Consider the following 9403-nt stretch of genomic DNA (forward strand, 5'->3'; position numbering starts at 1 on the left):
AGTTACACTGTAATCTATACATAAGCAGAATAGATGTATGTGTAATTAAAGAAAAAAATTCTTTTTAGAACTAATGGTCTATGTTTGCACACCACTGGCACGCACAATCGATTATCTATCATAAATAACAAGTATTGCACATCCATCCTTCAGCTACGTACTATATTTTAGGTCATTTTATGTTGTGGGGTAATTAAATGTAGGATCTTGCTATGGGTACATAAAAGTTTACATGTTGGTTGACATGGGCCCACCGCCCCTCTCACATGGAGAGGTCGGCCCCCACACATTTGGGCGTGGACTCCGACCTCTCCCATGTGAGAGATCGGGTGGGACCATATAAACCAACAAATACAAATGACATAATCCTTAAATGTATGGCATAATTAAACAATAATTTCTTTTTCATATTTATTCTCATGTGTCTCGTAGATGCATAGTTAATTTGATGGCTGAGATTTATTATTACATAAAGGAATTGTATTGACATGTACCAAATTAGTCTAAATAAATGATAGATGCTCAAAAGTTAATTGCACAATTATCAATTTTTAGTAATTTGTGACGGTTAATGGCAACATGTTTTACAACAACTAACTTCTATATGTTTTAGAATGATGTACTATAACTGGTATTATTTTCATTACTTAAAATACCAATGAAGAAACTTGGCCCCTGTTTGACTCCCATTTTTTGAAATGAAAATAGGTGGAATAATATATATATATATGTTTTTTTGAAAATGAATCGTTGAAAAGAAGGCAAGTTTTCGATTTATGTGTAATATTATTTCATGGAAGATTGTGTGATTGAAAATTGAAGAGAAAAAAATGAAATGTAATTTAATGAAGGTCAAATGGGGGGGCTGAAATGCTTCATGTTTGCTTAAAGGAAAAATATTATCCAGAAACATACGATAAGGTTTTTTCTTATTGGTGGACAAGGACGAAGCAGCAACCGGCGAGCCTGCTGGCTCCGTTGTTAGAAATTATATGTTAATGAAGTTGTTATGTTAAATATGCAAAATTGTACCGGCTTTGAACAAATGTGATCGTAGCTTGTTCCCTCCTCTCCATTTCTTTTAATTTTTTAAACACAATAAATAATAATTAAATAATCATTTAATATTTTGTTTAATGCTGATTGCAATTTTGTATCTTAAATGGGAAGTCCTTTTCTTACATGTAAGATGTATGGGGTTCGATGCCCTTCACCTCCTCTTCTTCTTTTTAATTTTTTTAACACAATAAATAATAACTAGTTTTTGTTTCTAAAATAATTCCTTTAAAAAAATTTGTTGACTCAAATTATTATTTCATAATATATAATTTTATTGTTAGATTTTTATCAATTTATTTTGTAAAATTCAAATTTGAACAATTTAAGTACTAATCTTTATTCTTTTAAGAGTTCGAAAAACAGATTCCTTTTTTGGATAAAAATAGCTTTGAAAATCATTATTTTAAAAATTTATTGACTCAAATTGTTACTTCGTAATAAATACTTTAATAGTTAAGTTTTATCAATTTATTTTGTAAAATTCTTTGTTCTTTTAAGAGTTCGAAAAATACTTTTTTTTTTCTTTTAGGAGTAAAAAATAAGCTCTAAAATTCATTGATTTTAAATTTGTCTTTATCAATTAATCAATATTTTTTATATAAACTTCATCTTGTCTCGCCTAATTTCATAAAAGTTTGAAACTTGATAATGTGTATGATTCAAAAAATGTATTTTTATTCCTTATTATTTTGGATTGTACCGAATTATATTTTCATGTTTATATGATTTTTACATTTCTTGCATTTATTTATTGATTGAAGATTCTTTTAATGTAAATTAATTAATTATTGGTAAACAATACCGCTATATTGGGCGGTCGTTTGATAAATGCTTGACTCTTCACCCTAGCTCACTCCGTCCTTGTTGGTGGGGGGTGAATAATGTTGTTGAGTGCCGGTGTTGCTTAGCATCCTTCTAGATTGTAGTGGGCCACAACCAACTTACAGTGTTAGTAGATAGTTAGCTCTCAATGTTTAAAATATCGTAATTCGATTTTCAACTTTTCTTCATTGTTGTCCAAGAGTACTTATAAATTTAGTATTTTATTATTTAATAGACAAAGATTATTTATCTAGTTGTTATAGAACTCTGAAATTATGCGGAAAGATTGCATTTATAGCAGTTGTCGATCATTATGTTCATAATTTCCAAACTTCTTACGGATTAAATCAAATAAAATATAATGGCTATCAGATAAGATAATATAGAAAATCTTATTTTGTATCCTAGCTTGTTATTTCATTTTTGTCATAGTCGTGCAGTTTTGAGCCTATTCATTATTGAAGTGGGCTTATAATTCATGTCCAACATGGGGTTATACACGAGAGGCTATCCAAAAATATTAATGGCAAGAAATTGAGTTACACTGTAATCTATATAATCATATTTGAGGTATGCGAAATTAAAGGGAAAAAAATTATTTAACCAATGTAGCTACTAGCTAAGCAGTCTCCCTTATATACAACTGCACCAACTATTTCATGCTAAAATTCGTTCTGAATGAGCTGAAATAGTCAATTGGCCAACCACTGCCGAAATAGCATTATGACCTCATGTGTTCCCATTTCCACTCCGAAATATCTAATGGGTTCAACAACCCAAATGGCCTTCAATGTTCAGCCTGGACTTGCCGACAGACCATATATCATTCGACAAACATTTTCTATTTCTCTCTTTATATTTCTCTACCAAAATTCATCTCGAAAGACTCCATATATTTTTGTACCTCTAGGATGAATGGTGTAAGGAGTAGAGTAAGCCTCTTCCTTGATCTTCTTTCTTAGAGCGTCATCCTTTGGTACATATAACCTTCCTTTAAAAATAAATATGTCCTCTGGAGATAGATAAAAGTTCTTTTGATTTCCCTAACCAATTTCTAACTTCATTCTTTATAGAAAAGCATCGGTACTCTAAGCTTCGTAGCTTCTACAATTCGATCTTTAAGAGGAAACAGAACTCCTAAACTTAAAGTTGTTATTCTGGCTGATGTTTAGTTCGAACGACAACCTCTATTTCAATACTCTCAAAAAAAATTTAACGATGTTCTTACTTCATGGATAAAGCTAACAACTATCATACTATCTTTTGATTAAGTGCATAAACGACCATGTTAGCCTTATCCGGGCAATAAACAATAATGTAGTTATAGTTCATTATAAGTTTTAACCATATCCTCTGTCTCATATTAAGTTCTTTCCGAGTGAAGAAATATTTTAGACCCTTAAGATTTGTATAAATCTCACATTTTTTTCTCCATACAAGTAATGACCTCATATCTTTAGTGCATGGACAACCATTGTAAGTTCTAGATCATGTGTTGGATAGTAATGCAATCACTTTACCATGTTATATCAGTACACATTCTAATACTTACTTGGATGCATCAGTATATATGACAAACCCCTCTGTACCTTTTTGGGATTGTCGAGATTGATGCTATTACTAGTCTTCGTTTCAACTCTTGGAAACTTTTTTTACATTTCTCTTACTGCTAAAACTTAATCCCTTTTCTGATCAATTAAGTCATCGGTCCTACTATCTTGGAGAAACTTTCCATGAATCTTTGATAATTGTCCATTGTCCTAAGAAATTGCTAAATTCATTAGCGTTGGATGGTCTAGATGCGGTGTGTCCAATACTATCTTGAGTTGCTTCTCATGTTGCTCATTATCTTTGGAGTACACCAAAATGTCGTCACTAAATACTATAACAAACCATTCAAAAATATTGAGGAAAAACTCTATTCATTAGATCCATGAATACTATCAGATCATTAGTTACACATAATGGCACAACTATAAATTCATAATGCACATAGCAAGTTATCAATGTCATCTTTGGAACATCACATGACTTGACCTTCAATCGATGATATCCAAACCTTAAGTCAATATTGGAAAACACATTTGCTTCTTTTTATTGATCGAACAAATCTTCTACTTGATAGCCTAAGAATGACTAACCAAGATGGGATGAATTGGTTTTTGAAGCCTTTTCAAAAATTACTCTTCAGTCAAGTTAAGGACAAGTACAACAATCAAATAATAAACTTAAACAAAATAGCGATAAGTAAAAGAGCAGAGAAAATGTAAATGATATAATTGTGGAGGTTCAATTCAAACCAATGATCTACATCCTCCATTACTAAGCATTCCATTATGAGCAAGGCCTTTTGTAATGCCCCAAAAATTTTATAAAATAAAATTTATTTGTTCGATATACTATATATTTATATTTTGAAAGTTGAGGAAAGAAAGTAAAATAGTTTAATTTTAAATTTTATTTTGGTCAAATAATTAGATTTTGATAGAGGGAAAAATAAGTGTATTAATATTAGACTCTTTTTATAACTCGTAATTAATTAAAAGTCTTCAATACGAGAAATATGTTATTTTGGATTAGACTACATTAAATTAAGTCCGATTAAAAGAATAGTAGGTTAATAGAGTTGGTGGGGGCTTGCAATATTAATTAAATAATTTTTTCCTCTTTTAATTCCGACCATACGTGATTTATATGAAATCAATATTATACTACGATTCAAATTTCTTTTTAAAACCAAGTCCAAGTTCGCCACATGTCTTATTTTCAATGGGATGATTGTACTAAAAACCCAATAGTAGAGTTTACAACTAACTCTATTATTTGAAACCAATTTTTATCCAAATTCCTTGTATTGCGTGGTTTTTCAATTTTATTTGCATATAAACTCAGTTGAGAATTTCAACTATAAATATTGCAAGAATTCTCATTATTTCACCACAAAAAATAAAGAAAGACATGGTAGAGAGAAGGGAGAGAATAAAGTACAGAAAATAGAGAAAAAAAATTATATGCAAGATTTTATGCTTTCTAACAGTTCAATGACGAGGTAAGATACTTTTGTACAAGTGGATGGTTTCAGTATATTTTTATATACAATTAAATATGCATGAATTGTTAGTGGACCTTTGGGTTCTTTAGAAAGAGAGATGAGTTCCTACGTGAATTTAAGATGATCTAGGATAGGTGTGCCGTTTGGTCACCGATATACTCTATAAAAGAAGAGTGGTATGAAATGTTTATTTTATTGTTGTATAATTGTGTATAGAAACTATACGTATTTTGCTAGGTATTTTTAAATACTCATTTTTACAATAATTTTACAGGTTAGTTCGGATCGATTGGATTTATGGCGGGATGATGAATGCAGGCTGTCAAGTGAAACAAAGAAAAGTAAAAATAAATATTAAGTATTTTTTTCCGTCTTTAAATTTATTAGTTGGTTTAAAGTTCAAACTTCAAAGTCATGTTATTCAATTGGTTAGTTGAAGATGTTTATTTTCTTAAGGATACAATTTTACATGTTTAGTTTAAATTCATGGATATTTCAATATTTTATTTTTACATAAATTTAATTTTATCATTCCGTATTTAAAACAAATAAAAGTGAGTTTCTGGTGACACTTCAAAGTTTATCAAAATTTGGGGTGTTATAGCTTGGTATCATGAATTTAAACTAAACATGAAGTTTGGGGTGTTTCTTCTATTTGGGGATCTTTTCACTCGTTATACTTTTTACNCTTGGTATCATGAATTTAAACTAAACATGAAGTTTGGGGTGTTTCTTCTATTTGGGGATCTTTTCACTCGTTATACTTTTTACTCTACACTGTAGGCAATCTTCTTTCCTATTATATAATCTTATAAATATTGTTCATTAATAAGGTCTGATTACTCGAGACTAGTTCCATACTACAAATTAGGTAAATTTTTCTTATGTGCCAAAACTAGTGAAATGCCTTTTGTTTTTTAGGGCAAGTAATTAAAAGATCACACTCCTAGGGTGTGGTTAGTACCTAGGTTCCACCTGTTAACTAAACATACTCCGCAAAAGTATTTAATAAGTATGAAATCAACGAGTATCTGAACAGCTCACAACATTAGATAAACCACCTCCAAACTAATCATTTAAATAGGTTAGGTTATCTTTTCAATTTGATCTTAGTTTTTCAACCTAAGTCCATTAAACCTGTACTGTCACTGCAACCAATTCAAAAATAGATGACAATGTTCATGTATATTGTGCTTAATATAATAAAATCTCACAGATTAAGTATCGAACTAGCAAAGAGTTTGATTGCCTAATCACTGTTCATGAATCGTCAATACTACTAAATACTAATCATCTAATCTAAAAAGATATCCAACTTACACTGGCACAAATAAATTAAGAAAATATGTTTTAAAATTTTTCTTCTTTACCTTCAATTTTTATGGTAAATCATACAAACAAACAAATAATGAAGTTATTCCACCGTTAAACTTAAAATACACATGATCCTCAATATATGGAAAATTTTGCTTAATACGGCTAGTAATACTCATTGTGTATATGAAGATGTTCTTCTGTAGTACTTGACCTTGTATCCTCATTTCCTTTCCTTCGTTCATTTGCAATATGTTTCGATCATAACTAGAAAGAGAGGAAAACTAACCACAAATATAAGCATATCTAAATTAATAGTAATCCTATATGGATTGGGAATGTAAGATGAGAGGAAATTTGACACGATTGTGATCCTAGGAGCACTACCCTAAAATTTTGGAAAATCATCTTCAACAAGAGATACATGTGCCTAAGTGCTAAATGCAATCCTTACTCACTACATGCAATGTAATTACCAAAATCATTATAAATAAAGGGTAAAAAGATTGGATTTCCTTCCAGTAAACCTTAGTTTATAGTCCTAGTCTAACTTTTGCAACGATGTTTTTAAGGCACCTGGAATAACACTTTGATGCCTTGTTTAATTTGCTTCGGCGAATTTACACCATTATTTGTTGATTCTCCAAACTTTTACTTTTCTCTTTTCTATAAGGTATTATTTGTCTGTTCCACCAGACTCAAATTCAAAATTGAATATTTCTATCTTCCCATTAGTCTTGATCACAAAATAAATATTACAGCAAACAATGAAGTTGGAGTAATCCATGATAATTTTGGTTTCATTGAATGATACAATTTTGTTTGGTCTCATTGTGATTCATTCTTCTTTCTCTACATGTTATAATTCATTAGTTGTTATTGTTGGGACCGGGTGGAAACGAAATGCAAGAATTGAGATTTAATGGACACCAATTTGAAGTATAAATGCAAGATCGCAAAAATATAATGAAAAATATTAAAGTAAAGAAATAAACTGGCAGAGGAACGATGTTATTTTATTCCATCAATGAAAGGAGAGAATTACAACAATTAGCTTCAACAATACTAAAAGTAGAGACTCATATTTATACCACAAGAGTCTAGCGCTAAAAGAGTCCTAAAAAGTAAGAATTCTAGGTTAAACGTGAAAAGAAAAAAAATGAGACAAGGACTTTGTTTCCTTATTTTCCGGATACTATTTGATTCTCCAAATCCATCACGCATCTACAAGTTTTCCTTTCCAATTTGAGTCACCAACTCTAACAATCTCCACCTTGACTCAAATTTCGATACAACGAACGAAGCTCCAAAATTTCTTCACCTTGAGAAATAATCCGTTTGCATCAAAATAACCAATCTCCTCAACACAGTAACCAAAACTCTCCACGGTAACACGTTCCCCCGCCCGGCGTCCACAAGCGACACCTGAACCCAAAACTCGGGGTTCCCAAAATTTCACCAAGGAATTGCTGTTGACCAAACAGGGTTGAAGCACACCCTATAGCAGAAACCAAACACAGTGCTTGATCAGAAGGTTCCTTGCCAGAACTATCACCTTCAATGATCTCCATAGCATCCTAGACATTATTGACAATACTGTACCTACGCTCCATGGATCTCCCCCTGGCATTTGAACATAGTGCAACTGCTGAATTTGGTGGCAAAGCAGAATCACCAACGCTTTCCCTAGCAATGTTATGAACTGATCCATAGCCCAACACAAGAGGAATTGTACCAAATTGAATGTCCACTACGGTACTGAACTTTTCCAAATGTCTCTTTTTAACAGGTTCTGCGCTTCCCTGCAAAACATACAACTGGGATCTCCTCCATCCCTCGAGTACGACCCGAACACCCCTTCGAACCTTCAAGACTCCACCTGCACCAGAGAATTTATACCCTTTTTCATTCATGGTACTTAACAAAATAAGATTCCTTTTCAGGTCTGAAACATGTTGAACTTGACCAAGTGTTCTAACAGTTCCATCTTGCAGCTTCAATTTGACTTGACCGACCCAACAACACGGCAAGACTGGTTGTTTCCCATGACAACTCCACCTAGCTGAACAGTCTCATATGTCTGAAATAAATTCCTGTCGAAACACATATGATGCGAACACGCTGAATCAAGAATCCACTCATCCTGTTTAGATTCCACGTCAAATATAGCCAACAAGACCTCTCCGCTATCCGAAAAATCCTCAATTACATTAGTCCCGTTCGAAGTACAAGATTGCCCCAAATGATTTACATGTAAATTATCTTTACCCTGAAACTTGTCACAATCTTTCTTCAAGTGTCCTTTTCGCCTGCAATAGAAGCAATACACATTGATGTACCTCATCTTCGACCTACCCTTCTGTCGTTCACCATGAGAAATCAAAGCATCTCCACTCCTAGATGTAGGATCTCCAACCAACAACTGCATCTTCTCCTTTGAGAACAGAGCGTCGTATACCTCCTCAATGGTGAGCGTGTCTCGACTATACAAAATAGTATCGCGAAATGACGAAAAAGAACTGGGTAGCGAACATAACAGGATCAAGGTCAGATCCTCTTCATCATATTTTACCTCCAGTATCTCCAGATCTGCAACGATTTCCTTGAACACAGGAAGATAGTCCTGCAGTGACCCTCATTCCGCCATGCGATGGAAATACAGCTTCTGCTTTAGAGTCAGTTTGCTCGTCAGACTCTTCGTCATGCACAACTGCTCCAGCTTGAGCCACAAAGCAGCCGTTGTCTTCTCTTTCAAAACGTCTTGCAGCAAATTGTTGGATAAATGAAGATGAATCAATGAAACAGCCTTCCGATCCCTCCATTGTCTCTCCTCCATAGACAAATTTGTTGGCATCCTTTCAATACCCAGCAAAGCATCATCAAGATCTATCTGAGTCAACACAGCCCTCATCTTTACTTGCCATAGCGAAAGTCTTGTATTGCGATCTAGTAGCGGAATATCATACTTCACCGAAGCCATCTCTGAAAAATCTCTATCAAATCACGAAGAACTTGCAATTTGCAACACCCAAAATTGAAAAATTTTCGAACGTGCAAAGAGGCAAAATAGTCCAGAACCACAATTTTGCCCAAAACTGAAATTGGACACCACCACAAGGTCCGTCTCGTCGTCCGGAGAAAACTGCCTGAAGACAC

Source organism: Olea europaea, chromosome 11, assembly GCF_002742605.1.
Source record: "Olea europaea var. sylvestris chromosome 11, O_europaea_v1, whole genome shotgun sequence".
NCBI classification, from domain to species: Eukaryota; Viridiplantae; Streptophyta; class Magnoliopsida; order Lamiales; family Oleaceae; genus Olea; species Olea europaea.